The sequence below is a fragment of the Lycium barbarum genome, chromosome 7 (assembly GCF_019175385.1).
Source record: "Lycium barbarum isolate Lr01 chromosome 7, ASM1917538v2, whole genome shotgun sequence".
Taxonomy (NCBI): domain Eukaryota; kingdom Viridiplantae; phylum Streptophyta; class Magnoliopsida; order Solanales; family Solanaceae; genus Lycium; species Lycium barbarum.
This window is the reverse complement of record NC_083343.1, coordinates 46,796,720-46,818,618: the sequence shown is the minus strand read 5'-3', so window position 1 is coordinate 46,818,618 and position 21,899 is coordinate 46,796,720. Positions and strand designations below refer to the sequence as shown.

The following is a 21,899-nucleotide window of genomic DNA, read 5'->3' as shown; positions in this document are numbered from 1 at the left end:
ATCATATCCGCTAATGTCTATGGCTTATTTAGTTAGTCTACCCGATAATTCCGGTTTATGCATGATGTTCATTAGGGGGTAAGTAGTCACTACACATATCGTATGGCATTGAAAGTAAGACTTGAGCTTTCTAGAAGCACTTACCAATGCCAATGCCAACTTTTGCAAGTGGGGATAATGGGTCTCCGCATCCCCTAAAGTTCTGCTCACATAGTATATAGGGAATTGCGTACCTGATTCTTCTCAGACCAAAACACCACTTACCGCTACCTCGGAGACAGCAAGGTAGAGAAAAAGCTGCTCGTCCGCTTTTGGTGTGTGCAGTAGCGGCAGGCTGGACAAGTACATTTTTAATTCTTGCAAAGCTCTTTGACACTCCGGTGTCCAAACGAAGTCGTTCTTCTTCCTTAGTAAGGAGAAAAAGCGGTGACACTTATCCGAGGACCTCGATATGAAACGACTCAGCGCTGCTATCCTTCCGGTGAGCCTCTGCACTCCTTTGACGTTATTCACCACCTCAATATCCTCGATGGATTTGATTTTATCCGGGTTGATTTCCCCGGTTTGACACCATGAAACCCAAAAATTTACCAGACTGGACACCGAAGGCACATTTTTCCGAGTTAGGCTTCATGTTGTACTTGCGGAGTACAACGAAGGTTTCCTGCAAATGCTTTAAATGGTCCTCTGTTTCCAGGGACTTGACCACCATGTCGTCAATATAAACTACTATTGTTTTCCCTATTTGTTCTTCGAACATTTCATTAGCTAGGCATTGGTAAGTCGCTTCGGCATTTTTTAATCCAAAAGACATGAAGTTGTTACAGTAAGTCCCATACCAGGTAATAAAGGATGTTTTCTCTTGATCCTCCGGGTGCATCCGGATTTGGTTATACCGGGAGTAAGCATCGAGAAAACTTCACATCTTATGCCCGGCCGTCGCATCGATCATTCTATCGATGTGAGGCAACGAAAATGAATCCTTCGGACATGCTTTGTTTAGATCCTTATAATCAATGCACATTCAAAATTTAATACCTTTTTTCAGCACCACTACTACGTTAGATAACCAATCCGGGTACTTTACCTCCTGGATAGAGCCTATTTGTAAAAGCTTCGTTACCTCATCCTTTACGAAGGCGTGTTTCGCCTCTGCCATGGGCCTTCTCTTCTGCTTCACCGGGGGAAACCTCCCGTCTAAGCTGAGCTTATGAGTTGTCACTTCCGATGGCACACCTGTCATATCTATATGGGACCATGCGAAGCACTCAACATTAGCTCGAAGAAATTTAATTAACTTGTTCCTGAGCTCCGAGGTTAACCTTGTGCCCAGGTATACCTTTCTGTCCGGTAGATATTTGAACAGGGTGATTTGCTCCAATTCACCTACTATTGACTTGGTTGCATCCGAGTCATCCGGCAAGACGAAAGATCTGGGTACACCGAAATCATCCTCTTCATATCCCGGATCCAACCCCGTGTGCTTTAGTTGCTATTTGGTGTCCTTGCCCCCGGTTGAATCTTCTTCCTTTTGATCAGATTTTTTAGGCTGAGGTGTCGCTTCCACGACCGCAAACATCTCCCTTGCTGCGGGCTGTTAACCTCGGATGGTTTTTATCGCCTCCGGGGTCGGGAATTTCAGCTGCTGATGTAATGTCGACGGCACTGCCCTCATGCTATGTATGCAAGGTCTACCCAGCAATGCATTATACTTCATATCCTTCGATTACATAGAACACCATTTGCTGGATAGTGCCATCAATGTTGACCAGCAAAGAGATCTCCTCCTTCGTGGTTTCGCTCGCCATGTTAACTCGCTGAGCACCCGGGCTACCGGTACGATCTGATCGAGTAGCCTTAGCTGTTCGACCACTCTCCACCGGATGATGTTGGCCGAGCTACCTGGGTCAATCAAAATATGTTTAACTTGTGATTTAAAGATAAGTATAGAGATTACGAATGCATCATTGTGCGGTTGAATGATGCCTTCTGCATCCCCGTTGCTGAAAGAGATGGAACCCTCGGGTAAGTAATCCCGGCTGCGCTTCTCACGCACATTAGAAACCTTCGTCCGTTTCATCACCGGCCCTCTAGGGGTATCGGTACCCCCAATTATCATGTTGATTATATGCTGAGGCTCTACTGGTTCGGCCCGTTTATGAGATTCCCTTTCCTTGTAGTGGCCCTTAGCTCGTTCACTTAGCAGTTCCCGGAGGTGGCCATTCTTCAGTAACCGAGCCACCTCCTCTCTTAGCTGGTGGTATTCCTCGATTCTGTGTCCGTGGGTTCCATGATATTCACACATCACTCTCGGGTCCCGTTGGCCCGGGTCTGACCTTAGTGTCTCGGCCATCTCGCGTCTGTGATACGGCCAAGAGCTGAGACGAGGTCCGAAGTGTTGACTTTGAAGTTGTACTCCGTTATCCTCGGCAAGTCTTTATTGCTGGTCGAGCTTCCGGTATCGCTCCTGAATGAGAGACCTCGACTGTTCGACGGGCGCTCGGCCCGTCTATCACCCCGACCGGAGAATTGACTCGGGCCAACCCTTGATTTTTTCCAACCTGAAGCTTGGCTTTTCTGAATGAGAGTATGGCCGATACCTTTCCCTCGATGGTCTGGACTCCGGCTCGTAATTTTTTCGGGATCTCTCTGAGCTTTTATTCATATTCACAGGACCTGGGGGAAGCTCGAGTTGGTCATCCTCTACCCGAATCTTCAACTCATATCTGCTATGGACATCCGCCCAGGTCATAGCCTCGTATTCCAGCAAGTTTTCCTTTAGTTTTAATGAGGCCGTCAAGCTCTGAGGATTGAGCCCTTTGGTGAAAGCTTGTGCAGCCCATTCCCTCCGGAACTAGAGGGAGCTCCATTCGTTCCCTTTTGAACTGATTGATAAATTCGTGCAATAACACATTATCCCTTTGCGCTAAACGGAAAATATCCGCCTTACGAGCCTGCACCTTTTTGGCTCCGGCATGAACTTTTATGAACGCATCGGCGAGCATTTTGAAAGAAGTGATTGAATACTCGGGCAGATGGTCGTACCAAGTTAACGCTCCCTTTGACAGAGTTTCCCTAAACTTTTTCAGCAACACGGATTCAATTTAATCCTTTTCAACATCATTGCCTTTTATGGCACACGTGCATGAAGTCACGTGTTCCTGAGGGTCCGTTGTGCCGTCATATTTATGGTTATCCGGCATTTTAAACCTCTTCGAGATCAACGTCGGAGCCGCACTCGGAGGAAAAGGCCTCTGGATGTACCTCTTCGAATCCGGTCCTTTCAGAATAGGCGGAGCCCCCTGTATTTGGTCCACCCGAGAGTTGTATGTTTCCACCCTCTTCTCAGTCTAGTCTACCCGCTTCGCCAATGTTTCGAGCATTCTCAGGACTTCGGTGGACGAACCAGCTCCGGACCCATTATTCTCGGCCATCCGCGTCTCTTCCCTTCTAGGTTCAGCAACAACTTTCGTCCTCTCCGGGGTTGTTTTATCATTTTTGCTTTGCAACTGGGCTATTGCGACTCCTTGTTCGGCAATAGCTTCCCTCTGTTCCTGCAAAATTTCAAAAATCAAACGTAAGTCAATATTATCATCCAGGATATTCGGCACTTTCTGGCCTTGTGTCCGGGACAAAGTAATTGAATTATGAGTATTTAAAGGATCGGTGGCCGGCGGGGCGGCATTCTCCTGATTCACGGTGTTTTGCCGGTTGAAGCCCTCTCTCGAATTAACGGGGTTTGGGTCGCCGGGATTTGCCGGTAATCCTCGTGGCCCACTGCCTTCATTTTTGGCCACAATCTCGTTGTTGTTGACGTGACCAGATTGTCCACTGTTTGCCATTTGGTCCGTTTTCACAGAGACGAACAAAATATTTTTTCGATTCTGACGGGTAAGGGATAGAAACCAAGATCAAAACCACTATTATCCTAGCCACACGGTGGGCGCCAAACTGTTTATCCCGAATTTAGGTAATCAATTAAATTTATGAGTGAGGTATAGGATATGTGGTTGAGCGTTAATATATTTGGTTGGAAGAAGTTATATATGGATCTGCTGTGAGCAAGCGAATAGTGATCGGTGATTTACACTAAATATATGTACTAAATAATATATGAATATTGTTTGGTTAGATAAAGCTAAAGAAGAAGACACAAATCCGGACCAATATCAGAGAATGAGAAGGAGAGATTTTATATATTTTGCTATTACAATGTTCTAGATCTGAAAAAGCCAATCCTTGAAAGTAGGGTAATGCCCCCTATTTATAGTTTTGCCTTATGAGCCTCATACAACATAAAGCCCTTTTGAATAAAGAAAAACCCTAAAAGGATAAGGTTAGGTCGTACATTCTGACACCCGTACGATAGGCAGTACAATATGGCAGAATGGTCTTGACGCGTGACAATTGTGTAACGGATTACCCGGACCAATGCCACGATTAACCGGGCCAACAGCCACGATCAACCGGACCAACGGCCACGATCAACTCAGCTGTGGAGAAGCCGGACCAAACGATTTCCTTCGCTTTCTTCGAATCAAGCACTTCTCCGGTCCGAAAGAAAGTCTTCATGCTCGTGCTTGTTTCTTTCTTCCCTTGATCTCTGGTCTCACCGGTCTAGCATATGTCTCATTTTTACCGTATACACACAACTCTTTTGTTTTATGGTATCGAAGTTATTGACTGACCATTTTGATCAATGCAAGGTTTTTATCAAGATTTTTGCAAATGGATGACACTTTTCCTTTTGTTCTTCTGGCAATTGTAATGTTCAAAGCATTATATTTCATCCCTCCAAGACTTGATCTCATTTGAATCTAAAGGTACCTCCTTGGTGAGTAAATTGCATACATTATACATCAAAACTAAAAGAATGCAGGTCACCAAAAAAAAAAAAAAATCTAGAGCACATCCAATACACATGAAAAAGCCAAATATCATGCTTTTACTTGCACAAAGCCTCGTAAAGAAATTCACAGCACTTAAATTTGATTCTAGACTACACAACACATACTTGAAGAACACCAAAGTAAAAACAACAAAGACGGAAACAAAATAGGCAACCGAAAATAAGTACAAAAAAATATTGAGAATCGGAAGATAGTAATGCAAATGGAAAAAATATCTGCCAGTGATCCTCCTCTATTTTTCTTTCACAAGAAGGAAATAAAATACATTTACCTACTTGTCTGTGCAAATTTAATAAGGCTTCCATTTTACTTTAAACAACTTTAATGGAATGTTTCTACAAAAATGCTCAACCGAAGTACAAGAAAACTGTACTGCAAATAAATAAAGGAGAAAAGCCTATTCGTCAACTAAATAAGAACTAATACTCCTTTTAATTGGCAGTAATGGAACCAATTAAAATTTTGCTCCCCTCCTTGGTGAGGGTTCAATTCCCCTTGGGCATGTATAATCAGGCTTTTTGTTTTGTTTTTTTTTTTTTTTTTTTTAAATTTGAAAGAGATCAGAACCCATAAACTTTAAATTCTGGATCCATCTCCATATTAAATTAGATTTAAACACATTATACAACAACAACAACAACAACAACATACCCAGTGTAATCCCACAAGTGAGGTCTGGGCACACATTATACATCAAAACAACAAAAACAATGTATGTACACAATCACAATCACAAAGAGAAATGCATCAAAAAATTTACACAATTGAGTACCTTATAGCACAACACACAAGTACATTGGATTCAACCGAGAGTTTGATCACTAAAATGGAAAATTATGAAATGATAACAATACCAACATACCCAGTGTAATCCCACAAAGTTGGGTCTAGAGAGGTTGTTTCCGAAAGACTCTGAGCTCGAGTAAAAGAAAATTACAAAATGATGGGTCATAAAATTGAGAATCTACCTTCTTAACAGAGGCAGACCATGACAAAGGAGACAGTAGCTACAACAAAGTACTAATATGATAATGGAAGTACAAGAAACAACAGATAGTAACATAACTCGAAGGAGAGGCAACTATAACCCTCAGTTTGGATGGTTGTTACCCGTGGTTCATTAATGTACAATATGGTATGGTACAGTATGGTGTTGTATTGTATTGTACTGTATTAATGAACACAATGTTTGGATAGACTGTATCGTTTGTTGTGGTTTAATTACATTTATATTGTTTGGTTTGACTATATGATATTGTATAATAACTCTTAATTAGAAATTAGTTTATATATGTTAATAAAACTCAGGTAAAGAATAAAATAGAAACTTTAAAAAATAAGTAGGTAGTGGGTGGGGGTCGTAGAGGGGTGGGTGGTGTGAGGTGGATGGTTGTGGGATGAACGTGGGGGTAGTGGGTGGTAGGGTAAGTGTGAGTAGTTGTGGGAATAGGGTTGGGTGGTGGTGAGAGGTAGTGGGTGGGGGTAGTGGAGGGGTGGGTGGTGGACGGGTGGGTGGGGGTCGTAGGTGGTAGGGTGGGGGCGAGTGGTTGTGGGTGGGGTTGCGCGGTGGTGCGGGGTAGTGGGTAGTTGTTGGGGTGGTGGGGGTGGGTGGCAGAGGAGTGGGGTAGTTGGGTATGGGGGTGAGGGTGGGGGTGGGGTGGATAGTGGAGCGTGGGGTAAGGGTGAGTGGTAGGGTGGGCGTGGGGTGCGGGGGTGGTGGAGAGTGGGGAGTAATGGAGAAATAAAATATGTCACCACGGAAAAACCACCAAATCCGTGATTACAAAAGTTGTGACTTTTCATGATTATATGACCATGGGATGAACCACGGGTTTACAACAATATACCACATAAGTTTAAGAACAAATGGAAAACCATACATTAATGAACAACGGAAAACCACCATCCAAATAGGGGGTAAGAGTATTAGGAAATGAAATGGCTCATGTTACCTTTTTAACAGAGGCAGACCATGATAAAGTGAGACCAAGGAAAACAATAAAGAAGAAAGGAACCCATTGTCACGACCCAATCGGAGGGCCACGACGGGCACCCGGTGCTAACCCACCTGGGTACTTCTTAGCGTACTCTCATATTCACATATAGGTGAGCCACATGGCTTACTCATAATTTATATGCATCAATAGTGCTAATCTCGTTGGGCAACAACACATCTATATCATCATCAATAACAATGCCCATATCCATATACACAAGCTGACGAGGCTACAAAATTATATACAAAATATGAGCCGACAAGGCTAAGGACATCTAACCATACACAACTGTCTACGAGCCTCTAAGAAGAGTATCTCACATCATATAGATGGGACAGGACCCCGCCATGCCCATAGGTATGTACACAAAAGAATAAATACCAAAAGCTGTAGCTCCGGGAGAAATGGAGCTCCTCTATGTAGTCCCTGAATAAGAATCCACGGGTCAAGCCTGTCTCCCTGTCCACCTGCGGGCATGACGCAGCGTTCACAAACAAAAGGACGTCAGTACGAATAATGTACTGAGTATGTAAAGCATAATCAACATCATAACAGGAGCATAAAAGAAAGCATAAGAAATAGCATAAGATGGGAGAATCAGGAGATAGTAGCCATCATCGTAATTACTTACTTGTCTTTATAGGGACCTTCCATTACTAGTACGTGCTTGTGTACATACATATATACATATATAAATATCCATATCCGTATCCGTATTCATATCCGTATTTATATATGTCACGACCCGACTCAGGGCCGCGACGAGCACCCGGTGCTAGCCCACCCGGGCACCCTCTTAGCTTACTCTTATGCATACATCTAGGTGAGCCACATAATTATACATGCATTTCCATTCATTCGTCAACTAGTCCCATTTGGACAACAACATCTTTAATCATCATAGGCATCTGTGCCACAACAATGTACAGGGGCCGACGAAGCCAACAAAATGACATAAAAAATATAGGCCGACAAGGCCGGACATATCTAACCATATACACGTGACTACGAGCCTCTAAGAAGAGTATAACATATCACATGAGCGGGATAGGACCCCGCTATGCCCATAATTATATACACAAAAGAATGAGTACCCAAAAGATATGGCTCCGAAGGAAATGGAGCTCTCTATGTAACCTTTGAATAGGCAGCTATGGATCAAGTCTGTCTCCCTGTGCACCTGCGGGCATGACGCAGCGTCCACAAACAAAAGGACGTCAGTATGAAGAATGTACTTAGTATGTAAAGCATGAGTAACATCAATAAATAAGCATCATGAACAACATATGAAATATCATAGGAGGGGGGGAGACAATAATATCATCGTCATAGCACTTACCTGCCTTTCGTAGGACTTTCCATTTCTCATACGTATTTGTACACCTACGTCATCATCCGTATTCCATAATAGTACTCGTACAATACTTGTGCTCATATTCATATACATGTCCTTATTCGTATTCTTATACATAGTCTTATCACATTCATATTCATATTATATACATAGTCATTGCATATACATAACATTTACATAGCATACCCGACCTCTTACGATCGGTGTTTCATACATACTTGGCCAACCAAGGCTCAAGGTTACTCATACCTGGCCCTACCAAGGCTTCAGGGTTATCCGTACCATCTGCAGATGTGTGCGCGCGTTTCGTAATCGTATACATACTTTATACATATTCATATACATATATCCTACCCGGCGTTATAAGCTCGGGGTGTCATTATAGCCCTTCATAGGCACATGTAAGTATAATAGCCCGTAGGCACCTTTAGCATCATTATTATTATCATCGTCATCACTATCATCATCATTTTCGCTACGTCTATTTCTTATGCTTACTCGTCATATGGGGTGCGTAGTACAATCGTAGTACATATCGAGGATCGTGAGCTTATGAGCTCGGAGTGTCAATCGTTTGAATACAACATACTCATATAGAGGATTTAAGAGTTTGGCCAAGGAACCATGCCTTATGAAAGAAGGGTTAGCCTTACATACCTTTTCGTCGGACTATTCTACACTTGCACGCTTCCTTCCAATGCTAGCGTCTATACCTTCATTAATATCATAACAATGGCCATTAGTCATTCACATTATCCACATTATCTAGATTCCTTAATTTGCCTCTAATTCACCCATATTCATGGTCATAACATCCAACTTCGTCCATTCGTCTAAAGTGTCTAGTTCATGATCTTAGTACCATTTATGATACACTTATATCACAGCACAACAACATTCATGATTCAATTCAAACTATTCCTCAAAATGTCACTATTCATCATTCATGACCTACTTGACCATATTTTCTACAATCCATGTATTTCAACTCTTCAATACCTTAAACATCATGTAAAAATCATGAATCTTACCGTAGAAGTTGTAGGAACAAGCTTTGGTTAATAATACTCCACTTTGAGCAAACCCCTAGTTTTTCTCCCTTTGGATTTCTTGATCTAGATGATCTTTGATGATGTTCATACTCTTGATTCACCTTGTTTTATGTTGTTGATCCATAAATATCCTTGAAAACTTGTATAATAAATGTAGAGAGAGGTTTTAGAGAGAAGTGGTGTAATGTTGTAATGAATTAAAACAAGTCTTGGTCCTCATATTTAATGAATTGAAAATCTGTGCTGAGGTGAACAGTGGTCGTCCATGGAGGTTTACGGTCCGTATTCCAGTTTACGGACCGTCCCTCGTGGTCGTCTTTAACCCTAAGCAGAACCAGAACCTTTGGCTGCATGCATGGTGATTTACGACCATGGTTTACGGGCCGTAAATCACTTTACGGTCCGTCTACCAGGTCGTTTTTAACCATTTACTCGACTGGCAGAAAGTTGAAGTTTTTGCATGCCAATTTACGACTGCCAGTTTACGGATCGTATTCCATTTTACGGTCCGTATTTTGCACTTTACGACCACTGGGCAGTTTTGCCAACTTTCAACTTTTCACATTTCTCGACTTTTCATTCTAATCATTCTCGTCCATATACACACATTTCTCATGAAACATTATACACTCGCACTCCTCGCACACATCACTAGTTCATTTACTTGCGTACCAACGGGAAATTTTACGAGGTGTAATATTCTTTCCCCCTTAGGAACATTCGTCCTCGAATGTTAAAGTCTCGGGGAATTCTACAAAAATTTTGCCAGAGTTCCCCTTATAATATGGCGCTACCATCCTGCCACAACAACCCATAATATCGATGCCACATAGGGCCACAACGTAACAACATAAAACTTTTGGCCACACATGACCCAAAAGCATAAAAGGAAATATACATACCTTATGATCTTGACGTCTCATCTTGGGCTTCTTCCAAGGACTGAAATAAATGTGGGTATTTGGATCGCATATTTTTTTCTGCTTCCCATGTCATCTCCTCTCGTTTACTGCTTCTCCATAGAACCTTAACCGAGGCCACCTCTTTGTTTCTAATCCTCCGTACTTGCCTGTCTAGTATGGCAATGGGTACCTCTTCGTAAGTTAATTTCTCTGTCACTTGCACATCATTTACTAGGACGATCCTAGTGGGATCTCCAATACATTTCCGGAGCATCGAGACATGGAATACTGGATGGACTGACTCTAATTCCGGAGGTAGTTCTAACTCATAGGCCACTTTGCCTATCCTTCGCACAATTTCGTATGGCCCAATATACCGGGGACTAAGTTTCCCCTTTTTTCCAAATCTCATAACGCCTTTCATTGGCGACACTTTCAAGAATACCCAATCCTTGACTATGAACTCCAAGTCTCTTCGACGATTATCCGCATAGGACTTCTGACGACTTTGGGCTGCTAACAAACGATCTTGTATAAGCTTGACTTTCTCTATAGCTTGCTGGACCAAGTCTGGCCCTATCAATTTAGATTCTCCGGTTTCAAACCACCCAATTGGGGATCTACACTTTCGCCCATATAAAGCTTCATATGGTGCCATTTGAATGCTGGAATGATAACTATTATTGTAAGCAAATTCAATGAGTGGCAAATGATCATCCCAATTTCCTCCAAAGTATATCATACATGCTCGCAACATATCCTCCAGAGTCTGAATAGTACGTTCAGCCTGCCCATCGGTCTGTGGATGAAATGTCTTGCTAAGGCTAACTCGGGTCCCTAAACCCTCTTGGAAAGACCTCCAAAACTTAGCTGTAAACTGCATCCCTCTGTCAGAGATAATAGATACCGGAACGCCATGGAGTTTTACTATCTATTTAAGATAAAGCTTCGCATAATCTTCTGCCTCATAGGTCGTCCTGACTGGCAAGAAATGAGCTGACTTGGTGAGTCTATCCACAATCACCCATATGGAATCATACTTACATCGAGAACGGTGTAAGCCTGAAATGAAGTCCATGTTAATCACTTCCCACTTCCAAGTTGGGATTTCTATAGCTTGCAACAATCCACCCGGCTTTTGGTGTTCAATCTTCACTTGTTGGCAATTAGGACACTGAGCTACAAAGTCCGCTATATCTTTCTTCATCCCATTCCGCCAATATATAGACTTAAGATCATGATACATCTTCGTCGCTCCGGGGTGAACAGAATAACGGGAATTATGAGCTTCTCTCAAAATCTGGTGGCGTAAACCTGCCACATCAGGGACACATAATCTGCCTCGGCATTGGAGAACTCCGTCTCCTGAAATGTCAAACGATGACTTCTCTTTCTGAGGGAGTGTATCTCTGTACTGCATTAGCATGGGATCCTCATATTGTCGCTCTTTTACTTCCGCTACTAGCGATGAAACTGCTGAATTATGAATAGTAGCTCCGCTACTACATGAGTCCACTACTCGGACTCCTAGGCTAGTTAACTGTTGAAGCTCACGGGCCATATCTTTCTTTTCTGGTCGTACATCACTTAGACTTCCCATCGACCTACGGCTAAGAGGATCGGCCACAACATTTACCTTTCCGAGGTGGTACAGGATCTCAACATCATAGTCTTTTAGTAACTCTAGCCATCGTCGTTGCCGCAAATTCAACTCTTTCTGCTTGAAGATGTATTGAAGACTCTTATGATCTGTGTAAATATCCACGTGGAAACCATATAAGTAATGGCTCCATATCTTTAATGCATGGACCACCGCGGCCAATTCTAAGTCATGGGTAGGATAATTCTGCTCATGTTTCCGCAATTTCCTTTAAGCATACGCAATCACCTTGCCATGTTGCATCAACAAACAGCCTAGCCCAACACCTGAAGCATCGCAATACACAACGTATCCTTCCAATCCCTCTGGAAGTGTCAGAACTGGGGCAGAAGTCAATCGACCCTTTAACTCTTGGAAACTACGTTCGCAAGCATCTGTCCATTGAAACTTGGCTGATTTCTGTGTCAACTTTGTGAGTGGTGCAGAAATAGAGGAAAAACCTTCAACGAATCTCCTGTAATAACCTGCTAAGCCCAGAAAGCTACGAACCTCTGTAGGAGTTGTGGGTCTTGGCCAAGTTTTCACGGCCTCAATCTTTTGACTATCCACTCGAATACCATCGGCTACCACAATATGCCCTAAAAATGCCACTGAGTTCAACCAGAACTCACATTTGGAAAACTTTACAAACAATTCTCGAGTTCGAAGAACTCCAAGGACAATACGCAAATGATCTGCATGTTCTGCTGCGGATCTAGAATACACCAAAATATCATCAATGAATACGATTACAAATAAGTCCAGAAAGGACCTGAACACATTATTCATCAAATCCATAAAAACCGCTGGCGCATTAGTTAGCCCAAATGACATCACCCGGAATTCAAAATGACCATATCTCGTTCTGAAGGCTGTCTTAGGGATATCTTTCTCCCTAACCCTCACTTGATGATACCCGGACCTCAAATCAATCTTTGAAAACCATTTGGCGCCTTGTAATTGATCAAACAAGTCATCAATCCTTGGGAGAGGATATTTATTCTTAATCGTTACTTTATTCAATTGCCTATAATCAATGCACATTCTCAGGGAGCCATCTTTCTTTCGGACGAACAATATGGGCGCCCCCCACGGGGATGAAATAGGCCTAATGAAGCCTTTATCAAGCAAGTCCTTCAATTTCTCCTTTAACTCTTTCAATTCTTTGGGTGCCATTCTATATGGAGGAATAGATATAGGTGTGGTGCATGGCAACACATCAATGGAAAAATCAATCTCCCGTTCGGGAGGAAGGACTGGAAGCTCTTCCGGGAACACATCCGGAAATTCGTTCACCACTGGAACTGACTGTAGAGTCGGCGAATCAGCTTCTACATCTTGAACTCGTACTAGATGATAAATGCACCCTTTCGTGATCATCTTCCCTGCCTTTAGATAGGAAATAAATCTACCTTTTGGTGATACCGCATTCCCTTTCCATTCTAAGACTGGTTCTCCCGGAAACTGGAAACGAACTACCTTCATCCGGCAATCAACGTTGGCATAAAAAGAAGCCAACCAATCCATGCCCATAATGACATCAAAATCTACCATTTCTAGCTCATGCAAATCAATCATAGTACGACGATCACAAATCACAATCGCACAATCCCTATATACTCGGCTAGCTATTACCGATTCACCCACGGGTGTAGACACCTCAAACGGTTTGATAGACTCCGGCTCAATTATAAATCGACCCGCAATATATGGAGTAACATATGATAATGTGGAGCCCGGATCAATCAAAGCATATACATCACGAGAGAATACCGATAATATACCTGTGACCACGTCAGGAGAAGACTCAAGATCTTGGCGTCCAGCCAAAGCATAAATACGGTGCTGAGGACTGCTAGTACTGGGAGCTCTGCCTCTACCTCTACCATGGCCGACTGGCGCATGTGTACCTGGCCCCATGGGGCGCACAGATTCCGAAGATCCGGCTACCGACCCTGATGGTTGGGTCCTACCTCTACCATGTACTGTGGAGCAATCACGCATAATATGGCCTGGTCGACCACATGAATAGCAACCATCTGAACCCAATCGGCATTGACCCCAATGCGACTTTACACACTGGGAACATCACGGTATAGGTGGCCTTGATTGGCCTGAATCACCTCTAAACTGGGACCCCGAATAACTCTGACTCGGCCCGGGATGAGTAGATCTATCAAGGCTCTGGCCTGAAAATCGTGGAGGTGCACTGGTCGTAGAGTAGCCCGAATGTCTAGGGAACTGTTGCATGTGTCCGCCTCTGGACTCATTTATTGGGCCCGAAGATCTGGCCCTCTTGCTATGTCCCCTATCCTGTTCACGTTCACTTATCCGCTGCTGTAGGCTTTGCTCTAAGTTCTGAGCATGTGCCTAAATGCGTGCAATATCCATACCGTCCTGAAGGGACGTAGTCAAGCATTTGTCCATCAGATGGGGCCCTAGGCCCTTTACAAGTCGGTGTACCCTGTCGCCCATTTCTGCTACGATGGCCGAAGCATACCTGGCCAAGGAGTTAAAACGGAGGCTATACTCTAGGGCACTCATGCTTCCTTGCCTCAAGTTTAAGAATTTATCGGCCCTTGCTCGCCGAACTTCTAGAGGCATGTAATGACGGAGAAAAGCATCAACAAACTCTTGCCATACCGGGGGAGGTGCATTGGCTCCCCGTGAAGCCATCCATACTGTATAACACTGGATCGAGACATCTCTCAATCTATATGACGCTATCTCTACCGACTCGGTGTCTGAAGCATGTATCAACCGGAGCGTCCTTAGCATACCATCAATAAAATCCTGGGGATCCTCCTCCGGTTTTGACCCAAAGAATTCCGAAGGGTTCAAAGTAATGAAATCACGGGCTCTTGCACTAACAACCCTATCACCATACCCTGAACTTTGCCTCTGAGCCTGGGCCGCAACCAACTGGGTCAACAAATTAATAGCCTCTTTCACATCCTGGCCCGAAGCATCTGGTGGAGGAGCTGGAGGTGCTGGAGCTGGGGCTGAGGCTCCCTCACGCTCCTCAGAGAAGGGCAATGTCTGGGAGGACTGAGATTGAGCCGCACTCTGGGACTCATCTTTCTCTACTACCGGTGGCGGTGCTCTTTCAGCCCGCTTTTCTGCCACCGTCTTGCCCTTTTGGGCTGCTGTAGCCTTTTTCTTTTTAGGTATCTCTGAAATACACAACACACGATTTAGGAACAAGAATTTCTTACATCATAGCTCTATCGCACGATTCTTATAGAGAAAGAAGGTCAATCATTCCTAAAATGTCCGCAGCTTCTTGTTTATAAGTGTGGCGCGCAACACACCCATAACCAAGACTCTACTAGACACGGCTCGTAGACACACCCTAGGACTGAACTGCTCTGATACCACTTTTGTCACGACCCGACTCGGGGCCGCGACGAGCACCCGGTGCTAGCCCACCGGGGCACCCTCTTAGCTTACTCTTATGCTTACATCTAGGTGAGCCACATAATTATACATGCATTTCCATTCATTCGTCAACTAGTCCCATTTGGACAACAACATCTTTAATCATCATAGGCTTCTGTGCCACAACAATGTACAGGGGCCGACGAGCCCAACAAAATGACATACAAAATATAGGCCGACAAGGCCGGACATATCTAACCATATACACGTGACTACGAGCCTCTAAGAAGAGTATAACATATCACATGAGCGGGACAGGACCCCGCTATGCCCATAATTATATACACAAAAGAATGAGTACCCAAAAGATATGGCTCCGAAGGAAATGGAGCTCTCTATGTAACCTCTGAATAGGCAGCTATGGATCAAGTCTGTCTTCCTGTGCACCTGCGGGCATGACGCAGCGTCCACAAACAAAAGGACGTCAGTACGAAGAATGTACTGAGTATGTAAAGCATGAGCAACATCGATAAATAAGCATCATGAACAACATATGAAATAGCATAGGAGGGGGGAGACAATAATATCATCGTCATAGCGCTTACCTGCCTTTCGTAGGACTTTCCATTTCTCATACGTATTTGTACACCTACGTCATCATCCGTATTCCATAATAGTACTCGTACCATACTTGTGCTCATATTCGTATACATGTCCTTATTCGTATTATTATACATAGTCTTATCACATTCATATTCATGTTATATTCATAGTCATTGCATATACATAGCATACCCGACCTCTTACGATCAGTGTTTCATACATACTTGGCCAACCAAGGCTCAAGGTTACTCATACCTGGCCCTACCAAGGCTTCAGGGTTATCCATACCATCTGCAGATGTGTGCGCGCGTTTCGTAATCGTATACATACTTTATACATATTCATATACATATATCCTACCCGGCGTTATAAGCTCGGGGTGTCATTATAGCCCTTCATAGGCACATGTAAGTATAATAGCCCGTAGGCACCTTTAGCATCGTTATTATTATCATCGTCATCACTATCATCATCATTTTCGCTACGTCTATTCCTTTTCGTCGGACTATTCTACACTTGCACGCTTCCTTCCAATGCTAGCGTCTATACCTTCATTAATATCATAACAATGGCCATTAGTCATTCACATTATCCACATTATCTAGATTCCTTAATTTGCCTCTAATTCACCCATATTCATGGTCATAACATCCAACTTCGTCCATTCGTCTAAAGTTTCTAGTTCATGATCTTAGTACCATTTATAATACACTCATATCACAGCACAACAACATTCATGATTCAATTCAAACTATTCCTCAAAATGTCACTATTCATCATTCATGACCTACTTGACCATATTTTCTACAATCCATGTATTTCAACTCTTCAATACCTTAAACATCATGTAAAAATCATGAATCTTACCTTAGAAGTTGTAGGAACAAGCTTTGGTTAATAATACTCCACTTTGAGCAAACCCCTAGTTTTTCTCCATTTGGATTTCTTGATCTAGATGATCTTTGATGATGTTTATACTCTTGATTCACCTTGTTTTAAGTTGTTGATCCATAAATATCCTTGAAAACCTGTATAATAAATGTAGAGAGAGGTTTTAGAGAGAAGTGGTGTAATGTTGTAATGAATTAAAACAAGTCTTGGTCCTCATATTTAATGAATTGAAAATCTGTGCTGAGGTGAACAGTGGTCGTCCATGGAGGTTTACGGTCCGTATTCCAGTTTACGGACCGTCCCTCGTGGTCGTCTTTAACCCTAAGCCGAACCAGAAACTTTGGCTGCATGCATGGTGATTTACGACCATGGTTTACGGGCCATAAATCACTTTACGGTCCGTCCACCAGGTCGTTTTTAACCATTTACTCGACTGGCAGAAAGTTGAAGTTTTTGCATGCCAATTTACGACTGCCAGTTTACGGACCGTATTCCATTTTACGGTCCGTATTTGCACTTTACGACCACTGGGCAGTTTTGCCAACTTTCAACTTTTCACATTTCTCGACTTTTCATTCTAATCATTCTCGTCCATATACGCACATTGCTCATGAAACATTATACACTCGTACTCCTCGCACACATCACTAGTTCATTTACTTGCGTACCAACGGGAAATTTTCCGAGGTGTAACAATATACATATTCGCATCCATAGCATACCCGACCATAAAGGTTCGGTGGTTTCACATACCCGGCCATGACAAGGCTCGGTGTCGTACATACCTGGACCTACCAAGGCTCAGTGTTATCCGTACTCAACTGCAGTGATGTGCGTACAATAGATATCATACCTGGCCATATGAGCTCGGTGTTACATAATAGTCAAAAATACTTAGACACGTCTACATAAAAGTCCATAAGTATCATCAACATCATTGCCATCATCGTTTTCGTTACATCTATCCTTATAGGATCAACTATCATATAAAGGAAGTACTAGTATTGTGAAAGTATCGAGAATCATGAGCTTTGGTACTCTTAGAGGTAGAGTCATTTATAAATCATTATGGAACTCATGAAAGGATATATATACATATATAGCAAGGGAACCATGCCTTAATGAAAGAAGGGTTAGCCTTACATACCTCTTCAACTTCTTAACTATTTAGCGTTCATCGTTGAAGCTTGAATAATCTACATTTAGAAGGATTCTTACCATGGTTAAGCCTTAATGATACTCTTCAATTTAAACTAGGATAATTCATGTTCTAATGAAAGTTGGGCAGCATTTCCCCTATTTTGTCAACTTCCACTATATCACAAAACAACTCCCAAACAACCACAATAATATCCACAATATCATAATCAAGTATTCACATTCTATTTAGCCTTCAAAATTCATCCTTGTGTTCAACTTATGCTAGCAACTTCATACCCATTTTAGCACATTTTCATATAATGCTTCTTCATCACCATTATTACCTTCCATAGCAAGATTATATCCATATCATACTAAGAATCATAACTCAAGTTAGCTTACTACTCAAAAACATCATAAAAACTACATTTAGAACTCATCTTCCACTTTTTCCTTCTACCCAAGTTGTTCAACAAATAAACATTCTTGATAATATGTAATACGTATGAAAACTAACCTTTTTATCTCATAAAAATGAGCTTTGGAGCAAGCTATCAACTTATATGAAAACCCTAGCTTCAATATCCTAAGAATTCTTGGAGTCTAATAACCCTAGCAAGGCTTCTAACAAATGGGTATCTTGATTCTTGCCTCTTGATATTTAATCTCCCTTGGATTTTGGCTTGGATTAGTTTATGGAGTTGAAGAGAGGGTTTTTGGAGAGCTTTTGGATCTGATTTGGTAAAATGAAATGTGAAAATGAAGTGGAAAGAATTATATAAAGCGGAACTTAAAATCCCGTCGGGTAATTCTGCGCCCATTTTGACGGGCCATAAAATTTCCTACGGACTGTCAAAATGGTCCGTAGAACTGCCCAGTCAAATATGGTTCACTGTGACCATTTGACGCTGGGCTGGTGCAATTTCACGGACCGCAGAATTTTCTACGGGGCATCAAAATTCCTGTGGGCCGTCAAATGGTCCGCAAAAATTTTCTACTCAGACAGTATGTCGTAAAACATGTAAAATTTTTTACTCAGCCGTCACATTGACAAGAGGTTTGTTGCGTTGGAAACTAGACTCGATGAAATCCAATTTGGACAAAAGAAACACAACAAAACTCCTCATATTATAGGAGATATGCCTCCCCCAATCTGGACAAAAATCCTGTCCGAAAAGTTTGCAAAGTTTTACCAAAGTTCCCACAAACTCCATTCCTTTATTGGTTTGTTCTTAAATCCTTCCATAGCACATTTCATGGGCTTAAACCCCCATAACCATAATATGGGAACATGTAATCTCATATATCCTAAGGTAACTCCCGTTTCCACGATTAGGAAAACTAACGCCTGACGAATCTCAACGGACGAAACTACGATGTGTAACATTCTCCCCCTCTTAGAAACAATCGTCCTCGAATGATAGACTCTTGGGGATTCTACAAAAATTTCGCCAGAGTTTCCCCTATAATGTGACACTACCATCCTGCACAGCAACCCAAAATACATCACCTCACAGCGCTATAACAGCACCACAATAACCATGGCCACACACGACCAAGAAAGCATCAAGAAAAGCATTACATACCTGAAGTTAATGGCGTCTCTGCCTGAATCTCTTCTGAAGGTGAAAATAAATGCGGGTACTCAGACTTCATGTCCTCTTCGGCTTCCCAAGTTGTTACACCTCGAAAAAATTTCTGTTGATGCACAGTGAATAGACTAACGAAGAGCACGGAGTATGCGGTATTTCAATAAGTAAGGAATGACATTTGATGACCCTGATTAAGATTTCAAAGACGTTCGAGGTAGGGGAAGAAAGTTTGCCAAGAGAAGGCAAGGCATACGATAGGTATCGAAAAGGAATTACGAGTAACAAGTTAATGAGGATTTAATAATGCTTTGGAGAAGAGTTATAACGTCGCTTAGATTGTTAATGAGGTGATAGACAAGTGCTAAGAGGGTTCCATAAGGATTGGAGATCAAACGAGTCGACGAGAACGAACTTCGGAAAACTGGGCATTATACGGCCAAACATACTGGCCGTATAAACCATACGGGCCGTATGTTCCACCGTATAATCAGCCCAGATTAGCACCCCTCTTTGGACCAAACCTACGGCCAGACATACGGTTAGTATAATTTATACGGACCGTATGTTGGTCCGTAGAAACTGGTCGGGACAGATTTGTGTTATTAATAAGGGATCCAAGTCTTATTTTATTGTATTTCCCTTTCACACCCTTTCTCTCTAAAATACCTCTCTACACTTCTCCCACAAGAATTCAAGAGATATTTGTGATCAACAACATCAAACTAAGTGAATCAAGTGTAAGAAACCCATTAAAGTTCATCCAAGGCAAGGAATCCAAGTGAAGGTGAAACTAGGGTTTTGCTCAAGTGAGGAGTTTCCACCCAAGGTTCATCCCTACACCATCTAAGATAAGATTTATGGTATTCCCATGTTATTTAAGGTATTTTAAAGTTGAAACACTTGGATTGTAGAAGGATATAGAAAAAAATGGGTCATGAATGTGGGAATAGTATCATTGTGAGTAATAGCTTGAATTGAGTCATGATTCTTGATATGTTGTGATATGGTTATGTTATAAATGATGTTAAGAACATGGGATAGGCATTGTATATGAATGAACGTAATCGTGTGTTATGACCATGGATATGGATGATTGGAAGTTAATTGAGAAATATGGATAATGTGGATGAATAAAGACTATTGTTATGATATTGTGAATGTATTATTGACGTTTGTAAGTTGATATATGATATGGAGGAAGTCGTATAAATAAAGGAGATGCTGTCCAATTTTCTCTAATTTTAGTCGTGTATGCTAGCTATAGATTTTCTAATGATAGTATAAGTCTAATGAAGGTAGAAACGTGAGCATCGAAGGAGAACGTGCAAGTGATAGAATAGTTGAACGGAAAGGTATGTAAGGCTAACCTTTCTTTCATAAGGCATGGTTCTTTGGCCAAATATCTAATCTTCTATAAGTCCATGATGCCTTCCAAATGATGCCATCTTCAAAAGCCACTAAGCTCATGATTCTTGATATATTACAATTGTACTAAATTCCTCATATGACGAATAATCCTATAAGGATAGTGATAATGACGACGACGATAATAGTTATAATGATAATGATGACGACGATAATGGTAATGATGATAATGATGATGATGATAATAGTGATGATGCTAACAATGTTTATGGGCTTTATGTATATGTGCCTAAGAGTGGCTATTATGAAACCCCGAGCTTATATGGCCGGGTAGATATAAGTATATATATATATGATGCGCGCGCACCACTACAGTTGGGTACCGATAACCCTGAGCCTTGGTAGGGCCAGGTATGTATGATAACCGAGCCTAGCCATGGTCGGGTACGCGAAACACCGAACCTTCGTAGTTGGGTATGCTTTATAAATGCTATGTATGTGATATGGATATGTATACGATAAATATGTGCATGAATATGATTATGATAAGATATGAATATGAATATGTATATGAATACGACTATGGATACGAAATGTAAATAAGTTCGAATATGAGTACGGATACGAATATGGATGTATGTACACAATTAGGCGTTAGAAATGGAAAGTCCCTATGACAAGCAAGTGCCTATGACGATGTACAGGGGCCGACGAGGCCAACAAAATGACATACAAAATATAGGCCGACAAGGCCGGACATATCTAACCATATACACGTGACTACGAGCCTCTAAGAAGAGTATAACATATCACATGAGCGGGACAGGACCCCGCTATGCCCATAATTATATACACAAAAGAATGAGTACCCAAAAGATATGGCTCCGAAGGAAATGGAGCTCTCTATGTAACCTCTGAATAGGCAGCTATGGATCAAGTCTGTCTTCCTGTGCACCTGCGGGCATGACGCAGCGTCCACAAACAAAAGGACGTCAGTACGAAGAATGTACTGAGTATGTAAAGCATGAGCAACATCGATAAATAAGCATCATGAACAACATATGAAATAGCATAGG

At 42.1% G+C, this 21,899-nt stretch overlaps 1 pseudogene; it reads right to left on the bottom strand.

The window, feature by feature from the left end:
* LOC132602262 (protein YIP4a-like) overlaps positions 1-21,899 on the bottom strand; it is a 123,151-nt pseudogene that overhangs the window by 34,158 nt on the left and 67,094 nt on the right.